The sequence below is a fragment of the Ursus americanus genome, chromosome 17 (assembly GCF_024610735.1).
Source record: "Ursus americanus isolate L20-20 chromosome 17, mUrsAme1.1.p, whole genome shotgun sequence".
Classification (NCBI taxonomy): domain Eukaryota; kingdom Metazoa; phylum Chordata; class Mammalia; order Carnivora; family Ursidae; genus Ursus; species Ursus americanus.
Window position 1 is genome coordinate 43,116,629 of NC_142143.1, and position 18,507 is coordinate 43,135,135.

General features: G+C 35.0%; 1 protein-coding gene across 1 annotated transcript in view; it reads right to left on the reverse strand.

Annotated features, from left to right (window-relative positions):
* Nucleotides 1–18,507, reverse strand: part of TRHDE (thyrotropin releasing hormone degrading enzyme) — a 365,955-nt gene that overhangs the window by 149,481 nt on the left and 197,967 nt on the right. The gene's annotated exons all lie outside the window — the stretch shown is intronic.

An 18,507-nucleotide genomic window follows, 5' to 3' on the forward strand; every position in this document is an offset into this window, starting at 1 on the left:
AGAATAAAAAGACAGATGGCCTAGATTGAGAGAATAAGAGAGAATTGTGTAGTTCCAAAATAAAAATCTTAATGTTACTTTGAAGCAGGTATGCAATCTTGTTACTTCTTCAATTTAAAAATGCACATTAAAACTATTTGATATTGAAATTAATGGGTGGGAACATGAAATATATCATCATACTTCAACTTGACCAATGAACACTTTCATTTATAAGAAACACCAATTGAAGATGTGGTTTTCCTTCTGAAGAAAAATAATATTCAACTCTTTAAATACTGATTGCCCACTCCATTATGTAACTCAAACATCTGATAGAAACCACAGTGTAAAATGAACTTAAAATGGTGTTTTATTTAATCCTAATTTTTAATATATAGCACCCATAAATATATATTGATCAATAATGAAAATTTAGTCCACATATCTTGGTGTGCTAGCAGTGTGATTTTTAAATGATATAAAGTAAATGGCTAAGTAATTACAAAAGTGAAACCTAAGGTAAATTTCTAAAATGAAACTCTCTTGTTCAAGGAAATATAAGCTATACATGATATGTTGCTTCACGCTTCTGGAGGAAAACAAAAACTAACATTTGCCTCATCAGTAGAATTTCAAGAAACTGTTTAAATTTAGCAATGTTGAGTTATTAGCAAAAGACTCCTTTTCTACATTGTTGGAGAGAATGACATTGTGTAATTGAGGGGGAAAAAAAGGCATTAAAAGAGATTAAAAGAGAAGAGAAAAAAAAAGAAGAAAGAAAAGCCTGGCAGAAGAACACTCACAAAACTCAGAAGAGAGAACACTTTAAATTAAAGAAGAAAAAAAAGAAAATTCTAGCCAGAGGCAAACCCAATTTAACAAAACTACAAAAAGTTTCCAAGAGGGAAGGTGCTAATTTTTTATAAAAACCTGTATCGCTATAAAATAAAAAAACAAAACAAAACAAAAAACAACAACAATCTTAGCTTGTCAGTCACCTGCTGGGGCCCTTCCCCCTCCCCCACAACAACAATAATAGTAACGGCAACAGTTACAAAGTATTGATTAATTGCCTACTGTCAACCTGAGGCCATGAAAGTTTCAAAATAAAGTTAAAGAAATCCTGGCTCTAATGTGAGATAAGAGATCAAACAAAATAGTTGGATACAGTGAACAAAATAATGGTTTTCTCTTACACACTAGAAATGCCAAAGGAAATCTGAGGGAAAAAAAAATCTGTAAAATGGAATTATTTATGCAAAGTTTAGTGGAAAAAAAGTAGAATTTGTTCTGATCCTTGAAGGAACTCTAAAGGGGTGTGTGTGGGGGGGAATAATATATTGATGGTGCACATTTAACAGCTTTTATTCTCGTTCATATTTTAAGGTCACCACGATAAGCTATTCTATCAAAGCAGCACAAGGTAAAATGTGGAACTTTAAAATTTGTTTAAATAAGTTTAATGTTAATAGTAAAAATAAATCCTACCACTCCAATATAGACCCTTCTTAGAGTTGTTGCAATATGTGTCTACATTTAAACAGTTCAAATAATGCCGAACATAACATATCATTTTGTATTGAACTGTTTTCAAAAATATACTACATTTGAATTTTTGGAGAACAGTGAGAAGGTTTTTCAGCTAGGTAAAGAAAGTGTGAATAAATTCAGAGTTGAGAATAACACATGGAAAAAAAGAAAGCTTCCCTTACTTTTTTTCTTATTCATTCATTTAACCAATATGTATTAAATTCCTACTCTATGCCAGATACTACACTGTGTCTGGGGAGGAAATATATGACTAAAACTTAGTTCCTAACCTTAAAGAACTCAAAAGTGTAAGAGAAAGACCGATAAACAGCTAACTGTATTATAATATGATGGATGTTATAAAACACAAAGGATGAAATGATTAATTAGTTCAGAAAAGGCTTCACAGGGGAAGTGACATTAAAGTGGGTTGTTGAAGGATGAAGTGTTACCTAGATGAATGGGGGAAGCAGCTTTTGAAAAAAGGACAAATCCAGGCAGAGTAAACATGAAAAAAAAGCTCCTCTGTGTGAATCCTCAGTTACCAGGTGGAAGAGTTTGGTCTTAATAAATAGGCAGTAGCAGGCATAATGACATAATAAAAGTAGTGTCTTAGGAAAATTAACTTATCTGCGGTATACAGGGAGGCTTGATGTATGCAGAGATGGGAGACAGAAAGTGGCTATTGTGCTCAGAGGGGAGGTGACGATGATGTATTAGAACGAGGTTCTGCTGAAGGACTGCCGTATCCGAGAGATATTTTTTTTTTAAAGATTTTATTTATTTATTTGACAGAGAAGAGACAGCCAGCGAGAGAGGGAACACAAGCCGGGGGAGTGGGAGAGGAAGAAGCAGGCTCATAGCAGAGGAGCCCGATGTGGGGCTCGATCCCATAACGCCGGGATCACGCCCTGAGCCGAAGGCAGACGCTTAATGACTGAGCCACCCAGGGGCCCCCCGAGAGATATTTTGAATGAAAAATCCACCAACATTGATACCGTGCTGCACTGGTCCCCTTCGCGGATGATGGAGAGAAAGTATTAATGACTTGATGGAATTTTTTAAAAGTGGGGGGGGGGGCTACTGAAAGAAATGGCATCGTGGAAAAAAGTTTGCTTCGGAGGGCAAGCTAAAAAATCACTTTTAGATATGTTGTGGGTAATGTGACAGTAAACATCCAAAAAGCAATATGCTACAGGCAACAAAAAGTGAAGGCCTGTATCTAAGGAGCAAGCGTTAAACAACTCTTGGCAGTAAATTGTAGTTCGTATGAAAAAATAAATACGATCTCAGAATCTACTCTTTTTTCATTATTTCTTACAATATCAGCATTTCATAGACTGGTATTTAGTAATATATGTAAAGGAAGTTATTAAGAATTCTTATTACACTTGACAAATTATATTCCTTAACATCCCCAAATGGCTTCTGCCTGGACATGTCAGATTCTAAAGGGTTAACAGTGAATATGCCTGGTCCAGACACAGGCATGGTGATGAGTAGGAAAACGGGAAGTACTATGGGGGTGGGGGTGCCATCAAGTTTCTATAGGAAGTCTGAGTAGTTTTGGTGAAGAGCAATATAAGGCGGACACTTTGTCACCAGAGAAGAAAGAAAAAAAATTAGACTAATCTGAATCAAGATCAAAGGAAGTCAGATACATCAAACCAGACGAAGATGACAGCCAAGCCTGAGCCAATTCAAGTAGTGGCGAGGTGTTCACAGGCATGAAAAGAGCAGGAAAAACAATTCTCAGGGCAGCAGTGGGTTATATCAGAGCAGCCACAAGGACTCAATTTTCTAGGAGGATGGATGTGAACACAAACGGCTCGCTCTTTGGTATTCCCAGGAGAAAAGGCAGGCACGCTCCTGCAAAGTTGATGAAAGTGTCCTACACTCGAAGTAAAGTATCTGCCATTCACTGGCTGTGTGACCTTGGGCAAGTTACTCAGTATTTTTAGACTTCAGCACCTTCATTTGTAAACATATGTGGTTGTGGAGATTAAGTACGAGAATTTGTTCTACAAATATGTATTGAGCACCTGCTATACCCCAGACGGTATGCCTGGTTCTGAAGATAAAAAAGATACAAAGACGTGGACTCGACCTTCAAAGATTTTATCGTAGTAAAAGGAGAGACAGGGATGAAAACAAATATTATAAAACCACTGGCTGCATGTAAAAGTGGAAGCAGGTTCAGGAGACGGTGTGCCTACACAAAGAAGGCTGTGGCTTGTTCTGCCTGGAGGAAGGCAGGGAAAGCCTCTGAACTTATAGTCGGTGTTGAATCTTTAAGGATGATTTGAGTTTTCTAGACAGATACAGCAGAAAAGGGCATCTGGGACAGAAAGGAGTATCTTGGAAAAGTCATGGAGATTTACTGGCTTGTTTGGGAGACTACCGAGTTTTGTGTGGCAGAAGGCAGGGAGTAAAATGGGGTAAATGATCATCACGGAGAGACAGAAAAGAACAAAATCATCAAGGATCCTCCAGGCCAAGTGAGGAAGCTAGAATTAAGGAGTGACATCACCAGACCTACATTTAGAGAGATTAAATAGCGGAAAGTGGACTAGGGTGAGGAGCAACCAGAAACAAATATAGGACAATACTGCATAATTATACACAGAGAACACACAGGATGGACATTATCTTTGTGATCACGAGACACTGTAGCAATTATTTCTCTAAAATCGAGCTCAAATTTGTGATGATCACTGGTGATCAAGGTATTTATTTGGAATTCCAAGATGTATGAATCAAATGTAGATTTAGGCATAAATACAAAGACCTATATAGATATGTATGTAGATACATATATAGATAGCCAAATAGACACAAATATTTCCTTTTTCTGTATTTTCATTTGTTTAAAGCAGCGTCTTATTGAAATATTTCATGTGCACAATGTCCTGTTGGCTATAGATAAAGGTACTTTTCTAATCCATGGAGTCAAATCAGTAAGAATATCTGACAAAAAATATTTGAACAATACAGTCTAATTCTATACATGTTTACTGATTGCTTTGTATGTGACATCCTTTTAGAGGCTGGGGAAACAAACATGGCTGGGACCCAACTCCCGCCTCCAAGCAACTCCCATTATGATAAGGGAGACAGATAAGTGTACAAATCATTAGTGCCATCTGATGGGTGAAGTATTAGTAGCATAAATTAAGTACTACGGGAGTAGAGAATAGAGGGGAGGTTATGGGTAGAAATGTTTTCAGTGTCTTTGACCATGTCGATTCAACCTCAATTGATCCATCAATACAAAGAAATAAGATATAATATGTTATTTATGTTTTACCCCTCTGGAAATCTATTCTACCATGAGATAAAGACTTTTAAGATTGCATAGGTTCAACAAAATGCCACACAAAGCTTTACTAATCTGAGCCCCTTTCTACACAAGACTAGAACAAGTGATAGAGCTTTGCATAGTTTGGTTTTTTTCAGTCTTGTTCTCTGTGACTTATTCAAACCATGACAAAGGTTAAAGCAGAGGAATATGATCAATAATTCAAAAAAGAAAAGCAAATGTATGGAAGAAAAATATTAATCAGGTTTTCTTTATGTGATACAGCATCTCTGTAACTTTGCAATTATCACCTTCATAAACAGCACAATGCCATATTTGTAAAAATTAGAAATTATCTGGATTCCAAGTTTCCTAAAATATTAAAAGAATTTTACTCTGTAATTTTATACTGTCGTCCTACTTATACAAAGTTCTAAAATGTTCCAAAGTATTTCAAACTTCACTCGGTTGAAAGTTAGCTAAATGTACTTGTGAAGTATGTCATTATTTAGCTGATTAGTTAACATTTTACAGACAGCTAAATCATATGGACGGAAGAAATATAACTAAAGAGCTAGCGAAAATAAATGGCGTTTCCCAATAGCAATGTATCTTAAGAATTAACATTTTAAAATCTCGTGTTTAAAATACACAGGCCCAAGACGTTAATAATCATTTTCATGGGCAGTTTGTTAAGCCGCTCCATTTATATGAAAATCAAACTTGTGTAAACACACATATGTAGTAGCCATTGAAGGATAATTTTTAAAATAATCACCATTAACGCCTACAGTGAAACAAGCACTGTACTGAAAATTTTACTTCTGCATTTGTTTACATAACCTTTAACAGAAAATGATACATAAACACAATAATCCAGGCAGATCTCTAGTGATACAACATTATTCTGGGATTTCACACAAGCTTTACAGTAAGTAACTAAAATGAGTTCTGTATGTTCTTATTTCTTTTAACTATCAACCACATTTCATCCCCTGCCAAGCCACAAATGCTCTAAGATGCCTTATTCAATGCATAAACTAAAAAAGCAATTATATTTCTATAAGCCTATCTCAGATGACTTTGTAAGCCTCTCATAACCCCAAATAACCCCCTGCACAGGTTTCTGTGAACTGCTATATTCCCAAACGTGACTAACACAGAGAAAGTGGGTTAAATTGTCTCTCCCATGACTACATCCTTCAGCTGCCTTATGTTTTGTTTGTAACATCCAAGTCGAATGTGTCACATCTCATATTATCCAAAATGTGGCACAGCTAAGGGAAAATGCTAAGACAGAACACAAAATGTACTGCATTGTATACAACGAAATTATGAACCTTCCGCAGACTTACTCAACAACCTGAAAAGTATGGCAGTACTGATAGGGCAGAAGTTATCATCAATTAGTCACTCATGTTTTCATTAATTATGATAATCCCAGGTCTTATGGAACAATCATGAATGTGCTTCAAATAATGTCAATCACAGTAATAATTACGGACAGGTTGTCTAATTACATAGCTCATTCTGCTTCTAGCAGCCCAAAAAATCACTGTGAATAATAACCATATGCCATATGCTTTCCTATAACCCTCTTAAAATGTTCACATCATGTAGCTTCCCTTCACTTTTCAGGATTTCTTGACACCTTTCCCTTGGTTTTCCTTCAAATACTTACCCAATGCGGTTGCATATATTTTAAATCTCAATATCCTTTTTAATTCAATGAATGAGTTCCTAATATAGGTACAGAAACTGTTATGATCTTTCATAAGTGATCTATTAACCTTCATTTCATAATAACTTTTGATCAGACTTTTATTATTGAACACCCCACAGATGCTATACTTCAGGTTAAATTCTGAGAAATGAGGGTAAAATCAAGTCTCTAGCCTGATGAAGCTCATTGTTTAGTAAGGGAGATTTACTTTCTGTCCTTTGCTGCTTAACAGGAAATAATTCCCATGCTTCCACATGTCACTTCAGGAGCCTTTCCATAGATTTTAAGCTTCTGACAGAGAATAGCTTCTTCATCTTTTTCAATAATCCTATCTCGACTTTGGCAGTAAGAATCTTTTTCTCTATTTCTATGCTTAATTTTTTTGACAGGCTGATAAGACATTTCAATGAAATCAAATTTGCCAATCTTCTTTGATACCCACACGCTTGTTTCTCACATCCATCACAAGGACTCGGTAATATTTTGCAGACATGTTAATAATAACCCAATGAAGGCACTATAATATTTAATTGATAAAATGTAATTCAGAATATTTTTAAATGCATACTGACTACTCATCTTAAACAGAATCAATTTCTGGTTAAACTCTAATGGAAACTTTTTTATACCATTCAGTCTGGAAGAATTCCAAGGATAAGCTAATCAACTCTCTGAAGTTATTAACATGGATACCAAGTGGCTAATTCATTTTATGTTATTTTAATTTGTGAAATAAATAATAATTCAAATGACCTTAATCTGTAATAAAATTCTTATTAACTTGATGAATGAAATTTATTAGCACATTTTTTGTACTTCAATTTCAATATTTAGAGCTATAAATGGTCAGTTCATCAAATAACCTAGCCTGATAAAACTTTACATTTGTTGGGGCACCTAAGCGGCTCAGTCATTTAAGCATCCAGCTCTTGGTTTTGGCTCAGGTCATGATCTGAGAATCATGAGATTGAGTTCCTCACCGGGATCCACGCTCAGCAGAGTCTGCTCGAGATTCTCTCTCCCCCTCCCTTCCTCTCTGCCCCCCTCCTGCTCTCTCTCTCTAAAATAAATAAATAAAACCTTTAAAAAAAAAACTTTACAGTTGTTGCCAGATCACAGAAGTATGTATTTTCAATGAAAATAAAAAGTATTATTTTTTTTCAAATTTGAAAGATTTAAACCCATAACGAATCCAGAATATATATGGTACTTATGGCCCAGAAAGTTAACAATTCAGAAAGGAAGTTCCATATTTATTCCCAGATTTCAAAGTAAGCTACTACAATATTTATACGTTAATTGTAATATTAATAGAGAAAATTTTCAACATTCAGAATGCAAAATCTGGACTAGCAATTCATTTATAAAGTACAAATATTAAAATACTAGCATTCTAGCATCATTCAGAAATGAAACAGGTGTACTCAAAAGTATCTTGTAAAAGCACTTTCTTTGCTCTTACTAATTTTTACGGTATTATTATTAATAATGAGTGATACCATTGTGATCCTCATTTTACAGAAAGTTCACTGGCTTCCTCAAGGTTGCCTAAGAACTAGGGATTGAACCTGGGCAGTTTGGCTCTAGAGTCCATTCTCTTAGCCACTGCACCATGTTGGCCTGCATCAGGAGAAATAATAGAACGACTGTTTGTATGTGCTCCATTGGAAACCATTCTCAAACTCAACTAAGACCCAATGGACATAAAACACTGCTGCTGGTATAACCAGAGAGATTAAGTTATGGGCATGACCCAGGTCCACTGCTAGCCCAGCTAGGAGGGCTGTCCTAGCACTGAGATGTTGCCAAAATCAACAGAGAGTCTGTTTAATATACTCAATAAAGACTGAGGTGGACTCGGACAGAAATTCTGATCTTGAGTCTAGTTACAGTCAGGAAAAACAGATTTATCATCTCTGCTTAGCTGTAGCAAATGTTGGTCTGGCCAAGAACGTTGTTCACCCACTTTCTTCAGCTGCCTGAGGCCAATGCTGAGATTGTGTGGCTAATTTCCACAACAGCTATGGTGTAGACATGAAGCAACTCACTCACTACAAATGTATTAGAAAACAGGGGTGCACGTGTCTACTCACAGGCTTCCCTGTGGCTGGCCTTATTTTGTTTCGTTTTGTTTTTTCTGATTCTACACAGAAGTTTTTTTTTTCTTTCTTTCTTAAAAGATTTTATTGTAATTCCAGTTAGTTAACATACAGTGTTATTTTAGCTTCAGGGGTTCAACATAGTAATTCAACAGTTCCATACATCAGCCTGTGCTCATCCCAACAGGTGCACTCCCTAATCCCCATCACCTGTTTCGCCCATCACCCCACCCACCTCCCCTCCAGTAATTACTAATTTTTAATATGTGATTCACAATATTCTCCACTGGAAGATAATTCTCCACTGGACTCTAAAGTTAAGTACCTAAGAGTAACAATAATATTGGTGACAATGATAGTAAAAACAACATTTTTTTTTCTTAAAACTATCCCATGACAAAAACAGCATGGGTATTTCATACATATTTTGAAGATGAAGAAACAAGATCACACAACTAGTAAGTGTCAAGAATAAAAAATTTAATCCATGGAATAGGCAGAAAAGAGGAAATGAAACTCATTCTAGGAAACTGTAAAGTAGCATTCCTTGATGAAAATAATTTAACTAAACTGGTAAAAGAGATCTGTGAGGATTTGATATTTCGCACTTTATCAGTGTGTTCCCCATCTCTGGCAGAGAAACTAGCAAAAAAAAAAAAAATGGGTATCCAATAAATGTTTGTTAAGTAGTGAAAAATGAGTCAATATAGATTAATCCCTGGAAATATTTTGTCAATTAAGGGCCCCAAAATGCCAACAAAATGCTTAGCAACAAGTAGAAAAATGTTATTTTGTTGTGAAAAGCCAAATTATTTTCAGGCCTGGGAAGTGATATGGCTTGTCAGCTCTCAAAAGAAACCAACAATTCCAAGAAAAGCTCCTTATTGCCTTAAAGCTAAGGCAAAAGCTTAATTTAAAGAGCTCTTATTTTTAACTAGTCATCTTCAATGGTGTAGTATGTTTAAGATTCTTCAAATTGGACCAGTCATGTGGGCAGTTAGAAAGAGAATGTAATTAATGCCAAATCTGCTCTGAAGGACCAACTGACCTAATCTTATCTTTAATAGGACAACTTGGGAAATAAATGATATTTAAGTGAAAATATCCCACCATACTACCAGCACCACTACCACTACAACCAAGAGAAGACAAGTCTTCTTCATCAAGTACTTATTTCTAAGCAAATTTGTAAAGCTTACAGAAAGAACAGGACTCAAAAGCAGAACTTAACTGAGCAGAAAGACACTCAAAATCTAAATGAAAAGAAATGGCTATTGTAACCAGATACATTTAACTAAATATTAGAGAACATGCTTGAGCCATGTAATATAAACATCATAATAGGTAGCTAAATGTTCTATTCTATCATTTGACTAATCTGCTGAGACTAACTGTGCTAAATTGTACTTTCCAAATGTATCTTCAAACATGAACAAGACTGTTCACTGGGGTGATAGATCTGTGTTTTTGAGCTATTCCATAAACAAAGCAACTTCTGACAGAGGCATGATTGGTCAACTAAGAGCCAAAAAATCCTAAATTTATCCACACCTACTAACGGAAACCACTACACCAAAGACAGAATACAGTGTATACAAGAAACTGACATATAGCAGTTCCATGCTTATAATACCATGAGGTTTGTTCACAGAAATTAGCAAAACAAAGGCCTCATTTTAAGTGCTTGATAATTCTTTAACTTAATTAATAAAGAGAACAAATGAAATGTATGACTGAATGTAATGGCAAACAGTAACAGCAATCCATCAACATAGTTTACATAAAATTATTGAGCTATTACATCCTTAACAGCACTCAAGAAAGGCATCACTGGACTATATCTGGAGAGGAGAAAATAAAACGATTAAAGGAATTAACCAGACACAGGTGTATCTGAAGTAGGTAAAGAAAGCATTCCCATATATCTTAATTTTTAAAGACAAATATAACACAAAGATGACAAAAGACGGCACTCCGATCATTGTAAAGAATTCTATTTAATCAATCCGAGGGAGAGGTGAAAAGCCAAAGATATAAACGGTTCATATAAAGGGCTTTCCTACATTTGTGAATGTAGAGCCACAGAGGTCATTCACCTCAATGCCAAAACACGTTCTACCCCAAATCATCTTTTTGGAATCGTGGTTGAGGAGAACTGCCTGAGTGGTAAACTGCATGGTGGGCTAGCCATTACCACACTTGTCAGATGCTTAGGAAAGATGGTAACAAAAAGGTGTACCCTTAAGACACCTGGCAGAATGTCTTACCTATTTCACAGTGATATGTAAAATGTTTAATGCTACACAGTAAACGCTACCTAAGTCTTCGTCATTACAAGTGTTAATGGTGGGGGTGCCTGGGTGGCTCAGTTGGTTAAGCGGCTGCCTTCGGCTCAGGTCATGATTCCAAGGTCCTGGGATCAAGCCCCATGTTAGGCTCCTTGCTCAGCAGGGAGTCTGCTTCTCCCTCTCCCTCTGCCATTCCCCTGCTTGAGCTCTCTCTCTCTCTTTCCCTCAAATAAATAAAATCTTAAAAAATAAACAAACAAGTATTAAAGGTATAATTGAGGCAAAATCTTCAACAACCTCAAACTATCTTATTACCCTTTGTAGGTTTTTTCTTTTTTGGTTTTCTCTTCACAGGATGCCCTTTTACATTTTTTTATTCATATCACTTGAACTCACTACTTTCATTTCTCACATTCTTGTCTGGTAACATCTGAACAGTATGAAAGTAACCTTGATGAAAAGGGAAAAAAAAAAAAAAGTCCCATAAAGTGTTATGGACTGAGACAGTCACTCCTTGCTTAGAAATGAGTTGTGTTCTAATGTCTTTGAAAACATATAGCTGCTGGGTTAAGGATGATTAATAATTAGGAAGTTAATAAATTAGCTTTTGGTTGCCCTCTTAGTCCCCAGCCTCCAGTTTTGGTCATATTTGTGTTAAAGGCTTTGCAAAGCAAATTTTTTTAACATATCTGGGAAAAGGCTGAATGATATCAAATGTTGAACAACACATATATTATAGGGAGATAAACATTTTTACTAGTGGTGGTAAGAGGTACAGATTAACAATGGTATAATCTGCTATCATAAATAATGTTGTTTGTGAACAATGATGTCTAACAGAACATTTCATCATTTTGGTATAAATTTTTGGCATTATCAGTTTTTTGGTGTATCAAGTACTGACAAGTTTTAGCAAGTGGAAGTATTCTGCTTACAAAGAGCTCTTACTTGAAAAGGGAATGAATGGGTTGATTTTCCCAGCAATATTTCTAGATATGAAAAAGGATGGCCCTGCATTATTGTTAGGCTCCAGGTTCAGAAGAATTTTCTTCTTAGAAAGTATCTAATCTTGTCAGTTTATCATTTCCTTTTGAAATTCCTACGGAAATGCTGAATGACCTTGACACCATGCAAACCTGAACATGGTCTTCGGAAGAAATACTTTATTCCAAAGAGAATGCTCATTTATCTTTTATCTCTAAGTTTAAAATATACAAAACCTGAAACACTTAGTGTATTTCTGAACAAAATGACTTCACTTTAAAGAAAATTCATTCCTTAAGAACATACAGGAGATTTCCATTTGCAGCTTTGTTTTAAATTTTAAAAATTTGCATGGAGGAAATCTGAGGTGATGTGACTAAGAAAACCTCCCAGATACATACCTAAATATATAAAAGGATAAGTGAATGAATATATATGAAAACTAAGGAATTATGTTTGCTTTTTCTTCCCTTCCTAAAGATATCTTACTTAATAAAAGTTGGTCTTCTATTATAAGCAGTAAATGAAGCAGAGTTACATTTTCTGAAACTTAACACACCTTGATAACAAGCTCTTCAAAAGCTCGCATTTCCCGAACAATCGTGAAGCCAATGTCTTGATTCTTATAAAAGAAGGACAAGTGTAAGTAAAAGGGTAAATGCATCATCTGTCCTTCAGTTGGAATTTCATCCTCAAAAATGTATTTGTGTCATAAAACTTCTAAAATCGTTAATGTATTTTCACAATTAACAAACGACCCCTCAGCCTTTTCCATCCCTTTTGTGAAGAAATGCCCTTAACAGGGCTATTGGCCCATCATTAACATATTTTGTAAAAAAGCACAGAATTAGCCCTAAAATGAGAGAAAATGTAAACACAATTTGCTATGGTAGTAGCCTTAGTGAGAGACATCGTCACGTGTTAGTATAATAGGTATCGTTCCTGTTTTCACTGCTAGACCCGCTCGAGATTCTTCATGTCTCTTCAGCCACCACTGGTTAGAATCCAAGTCTCTGACCTGCTTCTTAATACTGACATCCTTTTTGTATGAGCCCAATTTGTACACTCTGAGTGTTAGTCTAACCCTCAGTGCACTGGGCATATACACATTAGAACTCCTCGGATGTTTACTCAAGAGTTCGGATATGGCGGATGAGACCCTTTCCTTCAGGGCCATCTGCTACTGTCCTCACTGCAGCTCTTACTTCCTCTGTGCACTTTGTTTCTTTGTTACAAGCCTGTTGTCCACTAATGCCCCAAACTGCTCTGATCACAAATGCTAAGAAAAAAGCAACCCTTTCTCCCAGAGGAGAGGGCTACAGATCTACTCAAATAAAGAAAACAAATTTTTTTTTTATTTTTTAAAATAAAAAATCTCCGTTTTCGGCAGAGAACTTGCTTGCTGAAAGGGGGTGGAGGGAAGAGTAAAGGGAGAGCAGGAGAAGAGGTCGATTTTGAAGGCTGTGGTCCCCCAAGAGACCCAGATACACACTCCTTCCAGCTTCCTTCTAGTCTTTCAATGTAAATGTCACTGCTAAGCTACTGAACAGGATCAAAAAGACCATAACCCCATGGAACTAGTCATAAGAAGCCTTCAAATTTTTCACATTCAACGTGTGTTAGTCATTTGAAAAAAAAATATATCATTGACCAGTTGAAAACAATTGGATCATCTAATTTACTGACTCCTCAGGAGCAGAAAGAATATTATAATGTGGATTTTGATCATAATAGACAAGCACAACTATATGGAAAATCATGAACATATATACATACATTCATTTGGTATTCAGTATTTATAAAGTAAGATTCAAAATAAGTAATTTCCAAGTGATCCGTCTGTGACACCATAGCCTTACTGGGCAAATGTATTTTGATATTGATGAAGTATAGACAATAGCATCAATATACCAACTATTACTGAAACGTCTATTAACAAATTTTGAAAAGCGTGCCCAAAAAAAAGCATTTTTCCCTGTAGACATTAAGTCAAGTATGGATTTGAGAAATGAAGAGCTGAACAAGTAAAATATTAACCAAAACCGAGATGTTTATCTCTATCTTTCTATTCCACCCTCTGAATAGCAGTGTATATCATTATCTGGAACGCTGAAGCAGTATATCTTCACATTTAAACTGAAAATAAGCATTGAACTCAATCAACTCTATTTCAGTTCATCAATGGTTTCCTCAACTTCTTTTTGAGTAAAAATAAAATAATTTAAAAAGTAAAGATAATTTTACTGTAATGCCTGTTAACTTCAGCAGGCAATTTTTATTGGACCACATAAAAATGATACTGTCTAATGGCAGAATTCATTTTTACTATTTTAGTACTATCCATGATAGAGACAATTGAGAACATTTTTCAAGATTTTGGGCAATACACTTTAAGATATCTTAAGTATTTAGCATAATGAAGTTTAGTTGCATGATTCTCCCTTAATAGTTATCTTTATGCCCAGGTATGTGTCCTCATAAAAATTTAGGGAGAATTCCCAGTCTGCAGACTTTATCAGCACACAAAGTTACTGCTGGGTGAAGCTCCAGAGAATCCCAATTCATTTAACAAAAGAACATACACTCGTGTTTAATAATTCTCACTATAGCAGCATGTCCTTACAATGCTATATTCAGGAAACTAAAGGACATGCCTACAATGTAGATACAAACTATAATGAAAACTTATGCAATATGCACAGGAGATATGATTTTGCCTGCATCAGCACCAGGTCTGTAAAATAAGAAATTCATCAGAGCAGCATTTTACCGTGCATCCTTTTCTTGTACTAAAACGCTTTTACCATAGACTTTTTCAAATTAAAATGATCTAGAATTATTGAAGAATAGTAACTATGTTGAGTCTTCCCTTTTTTTTCTATCCCTTCCAGGGAACACAGTGAGATTTAATACGACTGCCATCAATATCATACTGTAACTTGATCCATCCAATAACATCACGAACAACCAACTTTGATGAAATAGCGTCAAGCAAAAGGACTACATGCCCCTGAAATGTATCCTTAGCCCTGAGCTGAAGAAGTTGCTTCTGATGATCTTGACACTTCTGTTTGATGAATGAAACATTATATAAGGCTTATGTTCCTACAGAATAATCCACATTGCCAGTATACGCAAGAATTGATTTGGTGAGACTGAGTCTAGTTACAAAGATTATAAAAGTTATTTTGTAATCTATACATAATTGTTATAAATCCAGGGTGTCAAAACAGATGACTGGGCTTGGAAATGTTAGGGCATCTATACGTAAAATCAATGCACCTTTCTAATGGAGCGTTTATTTTCCAGGTACCTGATGCCCACTCACATTTGTATTGTGGCTCATACATTTCAAAGATTTTGCAAGTTATTTTATCTTCACAAAAGTTCTGCGAGCTTGATAAGTCAGGACAATTGCCCCCATTTTTCAAATGATAAGAAACAGTCAGAGAAGTGAAACGCTTTTCCTGGAATTTGAATTTCTTCTTTCCAATCCATTCCCCTGACCTTACATCATACTACTTATAAAGGCCCGCATCTACAAAATGGTAACCTTGATTAATTTGTTGGGAACAAAGCTATCATAACAGTTTTTATTCCATGTAGTGTCTCTAATATAAAAACTGATGACTTCTGCATCAGAAACTGGCTCTGAACACACACACACACACACACACACACACACACACACGATTTTACTAACAATCAAGCAGACTAAGCAAATATATTGGCCTAAATCAGAACAAGAACTTCTTTGACGACATTATGTAATTCTGGGCTGCTTTATCGCTATTCCACTGAAGGTAGATTGTCATAGCAATCACCCTAGCAAACTGAAATTATATTTTAGTGCTTGAGACTTGGTGCGTAAAAATGATAAAAGCACTGTTTTTGACATTAGAGACCAAAAAGGTCAGCTTCCTGAATTTCTTTACTCCTGACACGAGCCAGACTTCTGATTTTTCTATTTTAGGCTAAGCTCTAGTGAAGCCCAAGCCTTGCACTCCTAGGTAAGCTTTTGTGCATATCACAATAGTATGAGTTACTGCTGACACAGCCGTCACTCTTGTTCTTTCTAGTATTTCTTCCACTCTTGCTGATGCCATTATGAAAAATCGTGCTGGCATAGCCTCAAAGTCACTTAATATCCTTTTATCTGGGGGGCTAACTTACTCCTAAAATTTTGTTTGCAAAGACGATATTAATGATATACAGAGGAGCAAGTTGTTTATAGTTTCTTCTCATAGGTTTTTTGAATTTAGTGTATTGAGGTACTCTACAAACTAAATAAAGGTACTAAAAAGCAAAAGCAATCCGAGGTCAGAAAGTATTTATAGGGGCGCCTGGGTGGCACAGAGGTTAAGCGTCTGCCTTCGGCTCAGGGCGTGATCCCAGTGTTATGGGATCGAGCCCCACATCAGGCTCTTCCGCTATGAGCCTGCTTCTTTCTCTCCCACTCCCCCTTCCTGTGTTCCCTCTCTCACTGGCTGTCTCTATCTCTGTCAAATAAATAAATAAAATCTTTAAAAAAAAAAGTATTTATAATCTTTACAATCTGAACATAAAGAGACCTCATAATAAGACCTGCACCTCCTCACTACTGACTAATCAATTGCAATGGAGTTTATTCTTTCATCTGTTAGTTTAATAAGGTGAGCTTTCTATATCACTATACTTATACCATCATTAATTCTCATTTCTTAATTATGAAATATGGATTTATAAGAAATAAAATCTTGTATCTTCTGCCCCAAGGTTTTTATACTCTCAGTTCACCGTCTGTATTCTATTAAGATCAAAGTCCCAGGTGGGTTATTTATACCTTATGTTCATTTTCAATACATCTTATAGTATGTCCTCCAGAAGGCCTACATTTATAACTTAACTGATAAAAAATGATGAAAGAACACAAAAAAATTATGCAGAGACAAAATCCAGTATAAAGACATTGAAACTTGGGATAGATATATTGCCATGCTAACGCCATCAAAAGCTGTCAGTTTTCAGCCCATGTATAATTCTGTTGATTACTTTTTAATCCAAGATGTATTTTTCATAATGATGAATAGAGGGATTTTACGATAGATAGCTGAATGAACTTAAAAAAAAAAAGCTTACCTATATGAGTAGCATGTCACTTGTAATAAGGTCATATTTTTAATATTGAAACAAAATGAAATTATAAATCAGTAATAATTCACAGCATAATGAAAATTAAATGAAAATTTTAAACAAAGTTGGTTGAAAGTCATCTAAAAATCAAAAGATATTTTAGGGAATTTGGGGAATATTTTCAATATCCTTAAACACTTCAGTGTTAAAATTTCACATTTGTTAAAAGAATATTTTAATTAATATCATATGATATTGGTGATTTTTCTTCAAAGTTCTTTAAAGGCATTGTCACTTATATCCACTGCCATGATAAAGCAGTTCCAGTAAGATTTTTAGAATCGTGTCATATACGCAGGCACACCTAGATACAGAGGGCTAAGTAAAAGTATCTCATTATATGAGGAAATGACCCATGTTGCTTTTACAAAATAAGGACAAAACTGCATGAACAGAATGAAAACATATCAATATGACATTACTATTGTCATGGTTCCTCTGTGAGATATGCAAGATCACATTTTTTTATGCAGAAGTTGGCTGAATTGATGATAGAGAAGTTATATCATGATTTACAGACACCTTCATATTTCACCTTGGTTTAACACTTCAAATCATACTCATAATTATGGCAAATAATTAGATAATCTCTTACTATTAATAATTTAAACATCAAAAAAGAGCAGTGTAAAAGAAATACATGTTATTGCCTATGCTATATTGCAGGCGAGATATGAGCTTCTGGAAGCTGACAAATGTTAGTATGTAGCAACTTTTACACAGTATCACTTAAATTAAATTTAAAATTCAAGCTCCAAAACAACATATACCCTGGGTTTCATTTAATAACAACAGTCACTTATTAATAACAACATACATAAAATGAAAACGTTATATTAAAAGACACATAAAAACCACACCTTCCCTCCAGTTTTTCTGATAGGATGTTCTAGAAACATCGTGGCTTAAGGGACAAAAAATCTGACTTCAGGTTCAGATATACAGATTAGTTCTTAGAGTACAGATATAATATGCATAACTCCTCATGAAGTTAATGATATCTTACTAAGTCATTTGATTCTAAAGTATATTTTCAACCACAATGTATTTTATAAATAAGCAAATATTTTGGCTAATTTTTAGTCACAATGAAAAAATACTAAGGTCTCATTTTTCTGTACATTGAAATACTCTATATATTTAAACATTACTTATTAATGACTGTTACCTTCTCAATCTTAAAAGAATTTTCCTTTGTTATCAAATGCAACAATCTAAGATATTTCTATGAAGAAAATCTATACCATTTTGAAATCAATTTATAACCAATCAAACTCTATTCAGTTCTAATAAATAAAACAGAACTCTTTTGGAATACTTCAAATTTAAGTTAAACTTAAATTTTGGTTACTTTTTCTTTATTGGACATGTGATTTTCCAGATGGTATTTTTAGTCACCTCTAATGATAATATAAGCTCTGTAACACGAGA